Genomic DNA, 13,965 nt, shown 5'->3' with positions numbered 1-13,965 from the left:
GATTACTGTTCACTGTCTCGACAAAAATTTGTACCGTACATCTTAATTTGTCTGTGTCGTCTGTCACATCACGTCGGAAGAACGTTGTTATAGTGGTCTCCATCAAAGCGTCGCCATGAGTATTCTTCTTTTTTGTTATTGTTATATTTGTGGATGGTTTTTTGTTAAGTTTGGAATTTTTTTATTAGGTTTTGAATATTCTTTTTTGCAATAATTTTAAATGTTTTCTTTTGTCAGGTTTAGATTTTTCTCTTGTTAAGTTTTGAATGTCTTTTTTCAATTATTTTGACTATTTATTTTTATTAGGTTTTGGATATTTCTTCTCTTCTTTGTTCAGGGTTGTCGTTCCTCACCCAAATTCGTTGTTCATGACCAGAACAATATCGCTACTGTGGCACAGGAAATACCCATTCTCATTGAATACATCGTTCTTGTCTCTGGTCGTAACTTCTCACAAATTTAGACGCTTTTTTTAATGATTTTAAATATTTTTTTTGTTAAATTTCTTAGATGTTTTTTTTAATATTTTAAATTTATCTTTTTGTTATAAAGTTAGTTGGTTTATTAAAAAATTGGGTGAAACTTGAATAAAAGTTAGCTATCTAAACTTTTTCTTACTCTATTGATCTCTATATTTTACTTTTAGAATATTTCATTTTCGTCGAATACAAAAGTGAACATACATTTCAAAAAAGTTTTGTATCATTTAATAAAAAATAGTTAGAAGAAATCTAATTGTAAACTTTTATCTAATATAAAGCTCAATTACAAATTTTTAAACTATTAGAACTTAATTAAAATGAGTAAATAGTCAAATTGGTCCCCGAAAGATAGCCCGATCTCCAAACGAATCCCCGTAAGAAAAAGATAATAAAAATTGTCCCCGAAAAATTTAAAATTGGTAACGTTAGTCCTTCCGTCAAATGTTTGAGTAACGGCATGAACATATGCTGACCTGGCCGTTAGTGTGACACGTCAGCGAAGGCTTAAACGGCGTCGTTTTCGTTGCTCCCCGTTACAACGCTTGGGTTTTCATCCCTGTTTCGTATTCTCACTCTAGTTGCATCCTTTTTTCTGAAAAGAAAGAACCCCTGCAATCCCTTCGTCTTAGTTGTTTTCTCCAGGAAGACGAAGCATTGAACGGCAACGACCAGGCTTGATCGACGACGACAGTGTGCTGGAGTTGTTGGTGACCGATTTGCGACGACGTTGGTCAACCGAAAAGGGCACTCCATCGCCTTGCGTGAGAGGTAGGTTAGCTTTCTTTTCTTATTTTGTGAGAGTGATTGTGGTTTTAGCTCCTGATCAATGTGGTTGTATTATCGTTGAAAATCCATTGTTACTGTTTGCAATGTTAGGGTTTAGGAGAATGTGTTAAGGCTTAGGGCTTTGGTGATTATCCATGATATGACCCTACTTTTGGATTCTTGAGAATGTTGTTTGTGCTCTGTGTAGCTGCATGTGTGTGTGTTAGATTCATTTTGGGAGTTGATGTTGAATATGCTTTCCCTCTCCATGAAAAAAATTTGCATCAGTTGTGTGTGTTGCTATTTTGGTTTCAGATAGAAGGTCCCCCAATGACCTTTGTATTTCACCATGGTGGGAAGTTCCAAACAGATGAATCAGGCTATCTGTGTTATGAACCAGATAATACTGAAGTATTAATGGGTGTAGATTCAGACACTCTAGACGTTTTCTTTGTGAAGGGATACTACAAGGAGCTGGGATATGCTGAGATGAACAATTGCTTATGGAAAGTTTCTGGAATGCTGCTGGATAATGGGTTGAGGAAGCTAGAAAATGACACTGATCTGTTGAAATTGGTTAAGGATTGCAGGAGGAATCATCACCTCATCAACATCTATTTTGAGCATGTAGTGTCTAAGCCACACGTGGTTGACTGTAAGAGCAAGGATGATGATGAAGTACTTTGTTTGCCAACCATCCCTGAAGAAGCAGAGAAACTGAACAAGGACCACAATGATGCAATGTCCCAAGATTACTGTAAGACAACAAAAAAATCACCTAAACCAAAAAGAGCCAAAACTCAGCCCACACCTAAGCCTACTCCTCAGCCCACACCTAAGCCTACTCCTCAGTCCACACCTAACCCTACTTCTTAGTCCACACCTAAACCCACTCCTCCGCCCACACCTAAGCCCACACCTAAAGCCACACCTGAGCCAACTTCTTAGCCCACACATCAGCCCACTCCTGAGCCCACACCTAAGCCTACTTCTCAGCCCAACCCCAACTCACACGTACGCCCACACCTAAGTCCATTCCAAAGCCCAAAACCAAGCCCATGCAAAAGCCCGTCCAGCAGCCCAAACCTTGGACTAAAACCCAGGCTGCTAAAGGGAGTGGCAAGGCTACAGCAGCCGACAAGATCAGCAAGAAGGTGAAAGCCACAACCAGATCTGGAAGGTAGGTTAAGGCAACTCCAGTTGCAGATGATAGTGAATCTCATGATTCATATGATAGTGCTGAAGACAGTTTGTACAAGCCTCCAAAAGTTACAGGAGATTTCATATACAGTAGTGATAGTGATAGTGAAGTTGATAGAGTAGAGTCTCCTAGGGCCAAGAAAGTAGATCACAGAGATAAGCATAGGCCTACTACTGACATAACAAGGGACAAAGCTATTGACACTGATGACTCTAGCTATGAGGACATCGAATCTGATGAATGCTCTGATGGAGGTATTATATAATTATTTCTATATCTGTTATTGAATTTACTTGTTTAATAGATCTGATTCAACTATTTTTTTTTCTACACAAATCTTATGGTATTTTCATGTAATTTCAAAGTCAGATGACAAATTTGATTAGGAAGAATCATCAGATGGAGATGAATGGAAGTCAGAAGATTCTGCCCATGAGTTAGACTCTGAAGATGAAGGGCCAGTTGTGTATCCACATTATAATGACAAGGCCAAATTTGGTGATCTGAAGTTTGAGGTAAGTATGATTTTCAAATCCAAGCAACATTTTATGGCTGCCACTAGAGATTACACTATACAATGGGGTAGGAATATTAGGTTCTGTAAGAATGACAAGGTTAGAGTCAGGGCGGCTTGTAAGTGTGAAGATTGTCCATGGGTAGTATATTGTAGATACAACCCCAGTGATGGTTCCTGGCAGATAAAAACACTAGTTGACAATCACACTTGCGCAAGAAAGCGAAAAAACAGAGCTGCTACATTGGAATGGACTGTGAACAAGTTATACCCAAAACTTAGGAAGCACCCTAAGATGAAGCATAGGGAGGTGTATGAGTGATTTGTTAGGAAGTGCAACGTGAAGCTGAATAGTTCATGCATTACCCGAGCTCTTAAGGCATCTAGGAAGATAGTTGAAGGGGATGAGATTGCTTAATACGGGTTGATATGGGATTATGCACATAAATTGCTCACTGCCAACCTAAGTTCCACAGTTCAAGTGGGTGTGATTCCCATAACTGATAATCCGCCTCAGTTCGAGAGATTTTATGTCTGTCTAGATGCTTGTAAGAAGGATTTCAAGGCAGGCTGTATATATAATCCGCCTCAGTTTATATTTTTATGAGTTTTACTTTCTTATAAATCATATTTATAATTTTCTTTTTGTTTTATGTGTTTGAATTTTTTTTTGTTTTCCATGGTATTCCTCAGTTCGACAGGCCATAAGGACTAATCTGTCGCGGTACTGAGCTTCATTTAAGGGTTTGTCGCTGGCCAATGAGTTACTGCATGCACAAGGCGGAATTTGAACCCCCGACACTTACTTAAATGGACTAGTGAGCTAACCACTAGACCAACTCAACTTGGTTATATGTTCGAACTTAATTTGAACCAATTACAAATATTTAGATTTTTTAAATTTTAAATTTTATTTTAAAAAATAAAATGTAATTTTTTATTTTTATTTCATAGATAAAATAAAAAACATATAATAAAAAAATACATTCAAAAATAAAAAATTATATTTTATCTTTTAAAATAAAAATTTAAAATTTAAAAAATTTAAATTCTAATTACAATCGGCTAGTTGTCCTTTTATAATAATAATAGATAGTTTCATGTATCTGCAGCAGAGTTGTGTGAATAGAGAGAGGAAAGTCAGTGAAACTATGGAAGGGGAAGCTACTGGGTACGGTATGTGGGTTGGCTCCACAGGAGACTAAAAAGTAAAAAGTAAAAAGTAAAAAACTATTAAAGTCATCTCGTTATCATTGAAAATAAAGCGTGTGGAAATTAATAAATGGAGCCTACATGTCCAATATGTCCTTGATTTATGTGAAAATTAAAACACGAATAAATTATTAAAATAATATTAAAAAATTTATATCACTGACAAATTAAATTTTAAAATATATTAATAATAAATAAATCTTAAAAACCTAAAAAAATATATGTTAAATATATATTTTAAAAAATAATTATTTTTAAAAATTTTATTTATAATAAATGATCATATTATTTTAGAACAAAATAAAATGGAGATCAATTTGTTTTGAATTTTTTATATTTTTTAAATATTTATTTAAATATTTTTATAAAAATTTAGTTCTAATTGATAAATTATTTGTTAAACATAAAATTTTTTATTTATAAAAAATATAATATTTATTAATTTTTTATCATATTTTTAAATTATTTATGAATTATTTTATCGATAACATCTTTTAAAATTTTTTTATTAGTGGTTAAATCTTTGAAGTATAACCTTTAAAATAAAAGGTAAATTAGCTCTTTGCCTGAAAATATTTATGTTTCTCATATATGAAATTAAATGTTTTGTTGATAAATGTATTTGTGTATATTGGAGTTATAAATTACGTATTACTAATGACTATATTATCTTGTGATATTTAAATAGGTGAATTTTATAGTGTTTGTAATTTGATATTTATTTTTTTCAACTTATTTTTTATGATAAATTTTAAATATTTAATAATTTTTTATTTTTACATTTTTAAAATTAAATATTAATTTTAAATTTTTTAATAAATTAGACAAATATTTTTAAGCATCATAACATTCACTATTTAAATAACAGAAGTTAAAAAAAAATGCTCTTTCGAAGAAATTAGTTCCGAAATGCTGGAAATTACTAGGAAGCTTTAAAGTCTTGCTCTCAGGTACTAAATAGTAATGTTCAGTAAAATACTTAATAGTTAATACTCTCATTGTTTTGTTGCAGTTATTTTTTGTAATTTTTAATGATTTTATAACCCTAATGAAACGTGCATAAAAATTAGAGTTAAGGCTAGGAAGTTTACGGGAAGAGTGGCTTCACCATTGCTGGGACAAAAACGCGCTTATCATATACATTATCATGTTTCTATGTGAATACTATCTTATATCATGGAAGAACTGGTACATACATTGTTTTGTGTAAGTATATGATCAATGTCTTCTGGTAACTACTACCTACTTCGTTTGCTAGGATCATTTGGAGATTCTTGAACCATAATCTCTCTACCCATGTCTTGAAGCAAATTATTCATGGCAGACATACTATTTAAATCTGTTGTTATCAAAGATCTTTCCGTCATTACACTCTTCACCATAATAAGTTAATAGCCCTGGTTTTTTAATGAATTTGTTACATAGTATCCTCTTTTTCCTTTTAAAAAAAAAAAGCAACATCTAGAAAGATATTTTTTTCCATAAAATCTAAACTGTCGTAAGTTATTTTCAATTTATCAAAAATTCTGGCATGTGGGATGCTCTTTACTTTTTCAATAGCACTATGCCGAATTTCAATAAGTCATCTTTACAGTTTACATATGCAATAATGCAAACTTAATTCTTCAAGTGCCAATGGAAGACCACCAATATATTTGACCTCTTCATTGGATAAACTCAAATACCCTTTGAGGTTTTTCTTGTTTAAAAGCTTTTAAACAAAAGAGATCAAATTTAAAACCAATAGTCATTAAGTAATCGACTAGTTAGTTTTTCTTTTCTTGAATGTTTCTTCTTTACTAGATTTTTTTTATTTTTAAAATATAGTTTTCCTTCCAAATACAACAAAAGCAAATGATGGGTGCCACTTACACTGAGGCATAGGGAGGAACAAGAGATGCACAAATTCTGTAACTGTATTGCTATGGTTATAAAAATCTTTCAGGAATTAAACTAATGTGACATATTTTTCAGGGGACTAAGTTGGATATATTATAACTTGTAAGGAACCAAACTGATGACAAACATTATTGAGAAATCAAGTCGATAGTTTGGTTTATAATTTGCTTCTTGTAAAAAAAAAATGCAATTGATCATCTTAATGGTTGAAGGTCCTTTTGGACCTGTATCAACCAGTTGTTTAAGGTACGCATTTTATTAATGTAAAGGCCAAGTTTATAATAACAAATTACATCTTCCATTCAAGAAAGTGTTTTTTAAATATTTTAGCACATATATTAAGAAATTATTAAAATTTTCACAACCTAAGGGGAATAAACTAATTAATATCACCTTAAAGCTCTAAAAACATCAGAAATTAATGAAAAAGTTTATTTATTTATTTATTTTTTTTGGTTGCTAAAAAGACACTTACTTTCTAAATAACATCAGTTTTAGCTTATAATATCATGTTCTTTCATAATCTTCATTATCCTAATTGGGATGATTAACCATTACTACATTTTCCCTATTGATCATAACACCAATTAGATATTTTCATGCCCTTTGAAGTCTTGTATCAACATGTTAGTGTTATGTGTGTCCATATAGGAATGGTTGCAAGTGTAGCTGTTCTTTGTAACAAGAAACAAAATGCCAAAGAAGCAAAGAAGGTACAAAATATAGAGGGGTCATCTCCATCAGTAACAAATTTCAAAGTTTGCAGTCAAGAATATTTTGGAGCTAGCTCATTCAAGCACCAAGCAGAGGAAGCATGTGCAATAACTTGACCTCTCTCAAGGTTCATGTCATCTCTAAAACCTGTGATTCCCTTTCTTTGCAGCGAAGCATAGACATGATCAGTGAATCCTTTGCGGGTGTCTTGTCCCCCAAAGCTCAAGAACACATGATATGTCCATGATCGTGGTGGTAGGAATGGACTAGAAGAGGCTTTGCCTATAGCTGAAGCCATGTGCAGCTTGTAGCAGTGTGGTTTGTTGGGTGCTTGTAGACTAAGGAACAAGAGATAAGATCATGGCATGCGTGTGTGAAACTGTGAATATAGGAAGTTTGTGGAATCTTATTGGTTAATGAATGCACTATGGCCTACACTACAGGAAACAAATTTCGGAGGAACCTTCAACCTCGGCACAAAGACCTTGCTTTATTGACCTGTTTCTGTCCACCAAGAGATTTTGTGATATACACGTTAGAAAGAATAAAATACTGTAAACATGGTTATATTTTACTAACCTTTTTTTTTATTTATTTTTTGATGAATATTAGATGACAAGTAAAATTTATTTTTTTAATTAATATTTAGTTATTAATATTTAAAAATATAAACATATTATTAATAATATAAATTAAAAATATGTTGTTGAATTACTAAATTAAAAAAATAAAATTAATAGTTAAAAATAAATAAATAATAACAAAAAACAACAAATTCTGCCGGTAAATTTAATTTATGCAAAGAAATGATGACAATAATTAACAAATCAAGTCGACTCCTTTATTTATGATTTTATTTATTTACTTCTTATCACAATAGAAACAAAATAGAGAAGAGAAGAAAAATCTCTTTAGATCACTAAAAGAAACGGTCTTCCAATTCAAAAAGGACTGAGCTAAGTGGCATCTTAACTCCAGCACTAGCAACTCATAAACAGGAAATAGTCCAGCAAAAAGTAGTGAACTAAAAATGAATTGAGCGGTGAAATGCTAAAAGTAAAAAGGGGTGCATAAGAAATAAACTTCACCATGAATGCTGACGTACCAGGAGCATAACCAATATACTATATATAAATGGGTCTGTTCATATTTTATACAAAATCAGCGAAAAAAAAAGGAAAAAAATGTTACACAATTTGGATTGAAAAGTGAAGAGAATAATGTACTCCTAAAAAATATTTGCATACGTCTGGCCGCAAAATTTATGGTATATTCATGAGATTAGCACTAGCAAAATGACTTGTGATGAAAATCGTTATGGTTAACCAGAACACAAACAACGTTTGCTTGTCACCACAATCAAATATAAAGAAATTGAAGTGATGCATGGTCCATATTGTTGAGCTTAGTTTGATTTTAGACTAATATATGATGATAAACATTGATTGAGTTAAAAGTTCAATATTGTTTAATATGTGTTATATTGTGGCTGGTCCATAACTCATCTCACACAGCCAAACAATAAAGCTAGTTTATTCTTTTGATGCTTCAAGCAAATGAACAAGCCCAAAGCATATTAACATAACACCATTCAGCAAAATAGAAGGCCATGTATTTGCTAAGTGAATAATTGGGCAGCTGTTTTCATCATGAGAAAATAAGGACAGCTGGAGCAAAAAAGAAATAACAACACGATAAGAATAGCTGGGACAATCTCGTCACTCCAAGGATAACAGTAAAAAAAATTTTAGTAATAGAAGAACAAAATACAAACTTGCAAAATAACAGAACTAGTGGTGTTACTCCTCAGACAGCAGGGATAATGGAGCAAAAAAAAAAAGCAAAACCAAGAACAACAGAGGTAGTGAACAGGTTCCTCAACCAGTAAAGAAAGTGGAGTAGAATAGAATAAGGACTGCATGCCAGCTGAAACAGCTTCAACGAGTAGCTGAGACAAGGTAAATTGGAGAGCAAGCTAAATATATAAAACCAACATCATTTAAACATTTGAAGAGAAGAAAAAGAGAGCAAATTCAGAGCATCATCTATTTTTACTTGCGCTGAATTCTTTTTCTTCTAATAGTGTTTAATTTCTGATATTCTTTGCTATAGTTTTCTTGTGTCATCTTTTGTATTGAGAAAAGGCTGAATATGTGAGTGAAAAAGTCAAAAGAGAAAAGACAAGAGTGATGCATGTAAAAGCCACTGAAATTCTGTATAATTAAATTGTTGAACTAGGATTAGTTTCCCTTGCCAAGTTGGGTTAGCACTTAGCGATGAGTTTTGAATCTGTGTAAATTCTCCTTCCAAGTTGGAACGTCACTTTAGGTTGCTAAATTTTGGTGAAGAAAACTTAGAGGTAGATACTAGTTGAATTAGGAAGTAATTCAATAGTATTGGTGAATGTAATTAGTGAATTATAGTGAAAATTCCACCAAGGTTTGTGGTGAAAACTGGACGTAGGATTCATTGCACTTAAAATTCGAAGCAGAATACATGCTGGTCTCTTTCTCTTCTTCCCTTCTCTTTTTTTGTTCTGTACATGAGACAAAACAAAAAAAATTCTGCTTCCGTAAAAATAAAACTTGAAAAGCTAATTTTATGCAAATTTGATTCAACCCCTTCTCAAATTCAATCAATACCATCACATATGTTTGAAATAAAACCTATCAGAGCTTTCATGCAGACATATAACTTTGTCAGCAAGAAAACAACATGTATATCAAGCAAAGATGACATGTACATTTACTCTCATTTATCTTCAACCATTGCAAAAGTGTTCTCTTCCAATAATAAATCCTGAATGAGTCTGCAGTGGACATATAATAGGAAGTAATCACATGTTTCGTACATGAGAATGCACATTGTGAGGAGAAAACTAGAAAGAGAATCTGTAATATCTAAAAAGAAGAAAGCACAGGTCAAGAAAATGAAGCCTTTCCATAAAATGGCAAAAGATAAATTAACCACAAAAAATCTATGATACTCTATCTCCAGTAGATACATTTCGCCACCTTTTTAAATGGAAGATTAGATAATTGAAGGAGAAAATAATAAATTAAAAAAAAAAGCCTCTCAACAGGCTCGGAGAGCTCTTCTCTGACATCAGGTAACTAGTACGAATATCTCTGGTCATGAAGTCTGCATCTCCAACCAAAAACTCTAACTAATTCCTATTTATGGTTTCCTGTTCATAAAAAATAATCTTACATCAATTTTATGTCATAAACATTAAATAAGAATTAAAAAGTTTTTCTTTTCTCTAATAAAAGAGATAAACTTTATTTTCTATTGTGGTCGTATTTATTTTAATTAATTAAAATAAAATAAATTAATATAATTATTAAATAATTAAAATTTATAAATTTAAAAACTTCAGTTAAAAATTAATAGTATTAAAAAAAAAATTATAACTTCATAATTATTAACATCAATAAGAAGTCATAAATAATAAAAGGAAAAGTATAGGTAACCAATAATATTGGTGAACAATAGATATATCAGATGTTCATTTCACTAAGTGTATGGATGGTTATTCTAATATTAAGATTTAGGTGGGTAATTTAAAGATACAGTATTTTTATTTTATTGGTGGTTGTTCATATTGTTCAAGAAAGTCATTGGTTACCTAGCATAATCCATAATAAAAACAACAAATAACAATACATCATTTCAGTTTGAGTAATGTTATACATTCAAGTCTTTTCATAAATTAAGTCCAATAAAATTAAATAATAAGACTTAGAATAATGTTAGTTATAACTGATTTTTATTATATTAGATCAATTTGATTGAATTTGGTTTAAAAAAAAATTGAATGTAAATAGCATTATTCTTTGAGTTTAATTAATTAATAATATTGTTTTAATATTTTCTTTAAAAAAAATTTTAGGCATACGACAAAATTTAATTGTTCACTCAAAAAGTCTTGTTTAGAGAGACTTGAGATAAATAACAAATTTTGAGAAGTGTTAGGAGATCAGCAATTTTATCGATTGGTCATTAATAATGTTTTTAATAGTGTGAGATTATATTTAATAATAGGAGATTACTCATTTTTTTTCTTTTTATAATTAAATACTAACCACAAAATACAAAATTGCTTGCACTAAACTTTTTCATAAATTTTGATAATCTACTAACATTTTTTCGATTTAAAAAAAAAGGATCCAACAAATTTCTCCTCCAATGCTAAAAGCAAGTTTCTCTTACTTGTATGTCAGAACAGGAACTCTAATGCTCTCAAGTCTCAATGTCTTCCCCATACACCCAACGGGCCCCACAGTGCTGTACTTGGATATCACGATCACCGGAAAATGACATTTGGAAGCAATTGTCTTGGTGGTCTTGGAATAACAGACTACTAAAACAGTAACGGCGGCAGAGAATAAAATAATGCTGAGAATGTTCAGCCTCCTTCACCGTAATTAAACTGTTGTTCCCGAGGAACTCTCTACCGTTGCAGGTCAGCGAAGGATGCGCGGGAAATGACGAAGTCCAATTGCCGCGAAACCGGAAACAGAGACCAAGTGCGATGGCATTTCTTTCGTTACGTGGGGATGGGACTAATACGCTGTTATCTTTTCCCCGACGATCAAACCATGGCGGTATTTCCTCCCCTGACGTCAGAATTTGCATTTGCATGACGTCATCACCATCTCGCCTCTCTGATGCTGCTTCTGCTACAAAGACACAACACGCCTTTAATATAGATATGCAACTGGATGGATGCAGTGACCCACAATCCCGTGCGTGTAACTCTCTCAGACTTGGTGGAAGCTCTGGCAGAACCTCCAGATTATGGCAGTTATCTAGCTTCACACGTCTTAGCTTGGGAAGATTATATATACTTGTTGGAACCCTAGCAAATTTGTTATAAGATAGATCCAAATCCCTCAATGACTTTAACTCGCCAATATCGAAAGTGGTCAAGTCTCTAGATTTGGGAAAGCATTGGAATAATTGCAGGGTTGTCAAACGGGTTTGACTCTTGAGAGAACGCAAAAGTTCAATGAGATTTGGGCATTCATCAGAAACAGAATCATTCAAGCAGGCAGGGGATTGGCATGAATGGCATCCCCATAACCTCAACGTGGTTAGGCCACCTAGGCAAAGCCTTAGACTACCAGGACAGAGGACCTGATGTCTACACCTCTGGTAAGTGGGACGATACGCTCAATGTTTCTTATTTTGATGCCCTAAGCACTGTCTGCATCAATATCCCTTTCATGGAAGGTAACACTCCTACTCACAAGTCTCTTGGTCCTGTCCGTGCCCAGTTGGATCGGATTGTAAATCACATAATCTTACCTCAGAGCGGCTCTTTTCAACGTGTTTCATTTTGTAACACACTGGTTTTGTATGCATTGCTTTCAAAAACCCCCATTTCCTTTGCTTACTTGCTTGTAAGACATATGTATGCTTGTGTTAGTACCAAAAATGCATTACCTTATGGTATGCTTCTTACAAAAATTTTTCAATATTACAATGTTGATTTTGGGGCTGAAGTTGCAAAAGAGTGTAACTCATATATCAAAGGGGGTGGTGTAGTAAAGAAAACAGCTCCCAAGCGTCGCCGAACTGATGATAGCACTGATGTTCCCTCTGTTGATGAGGATCCTCTGATTCCCCCATCCACCTCAACCACAGTCCGGACCATGACGCGCATCATGAAGAATGTCCTTGAAGAATTCCTCAATCTGACAGATCTTCTTCTCCATCATGGTGCTGAGCGCAAAAGGAATCAAGTTTTGGAGGAAAATGCTCTCAAAAAGATTAAGGGAAGGATTCGGATTCTGAGAGACTTTGTGGAGGACATCGAGGTTGGCCTCACAACTTCTGACAATGAGGGGGAGGACGATGGAACCTCTGATGAATCCAACTCTGATGCCTAGCTTCTTATTATCTCATCTGCGACTGTGACTTGTTTATTTTGAACTTGTTTCTTTTATTTTGGATGACTGTAAAAACTTTAACTACTCTGCTACTTATACTATATGCACCAGCCACTAACCAATTTTGTGCAGGTTTTTCCTTTCCTCCCTTGATGACAAAAGGAGGAGAAAAGAAATGAAATGTTAATTTTGGCTTAGGGGTTAATAGTGATAGTTAAAAACACTGATGCTCTGTGGTGCTAGTTAACCAGTAATGCGCATAATGCTGCCTTGTGTTAATTGTTCTGTGTCATTGTTGCTGTGATATACTGCTTGGGAATATTTGTATTGGCTGCTTTTAAGTTCTTTTCAGGTAAGCCATGATCAAGGGGGAGTAATGCTGGCATTAAGGGGGAGCTACTCACAATTCAAAAGTCATCAAAGGGAAGTGTTCTTAACTCTTTCAAATTAAGTCTTTAAATTTCCCTATTCTATCATGTTTGTCATCAAGGGGGAGATTGTTGAGCCTAGTTTGATTTTGGGTCAATTTATGATGACAAACATTTAGTTGGGTTAAAAGCCCAATATGATTTAATATGTGTTTTAGTGTGGCAGGCCCAAATGCACCAGCTTATGTTGCCTCAGCCCAAGACTAACAAGATTCAGACATTCAAAGAACTACTACTCCTCATAGCACCGTTCAGAAATCAAATGGCTATGTGTTGGCAAAAGAAAAAGGGCAGCTGTCTACATCATGAATAAAACAAGACAGCTGGAAGAAATTGGTGTAAACAACACATCAAGGACAGCCAGTACACTCTCACCTCTCCTAGGACAAACGGTAAAGCAAATTTCAGTAAAGGGAGAGCAAAACACAAACTTGCCAAGCAGCAGTGGTAGTGGGTGAAGCTCCTCATATGGCAGAGATCATGGAACAGGATGCAAAAGAAGAGCATGCCAAGGAAGGAAGAAACACTAAGGACAACAGAGGTAGTGGTCGAGCTCCTCGGACAGCAGAGGTGGTGGAGCAGCATGAAGAAAGGACTGCATGCCAGCAAGGACAGCTCCAACGAACAGATGGTACAAGGAAATGGAAGAGGCAAAAATGAAGGAAAGGTTGAAGATGTATAAGAAGCATCACTTCATCATGTGAAGTCAAGAAAAAGAGAACACACACACACAGAGCACCATCTCATACATTGAGCTGGAATCTTTTTCTTCTACTCAAGCTTAATTCTGATCTTTGTGTTATGGTTGTCTTGCGTTATTTTCTGTTTTGAGAAAAGGCAATTATGTGAGGTTCAA

Source organism: Arachis stenosperma, chromosome 4, assembly GCF_014773155.1.
Source record: "Arachis stenosperma cultivar V10309 chromosome 4, arast.V10309.gnm1.PFL2, whole genome shotgun sequence".
NCBI lineage: Eukaryota > Viridiplantae > Streptophyta > Magnoliopsida > Fabales > Fabaceae > Arachis > Arachis stenosperma.
The sequence above is the reverse complement of the archived record's forward strand: the minus strand, read 5'-3'. Positions refer to the sequence as shown.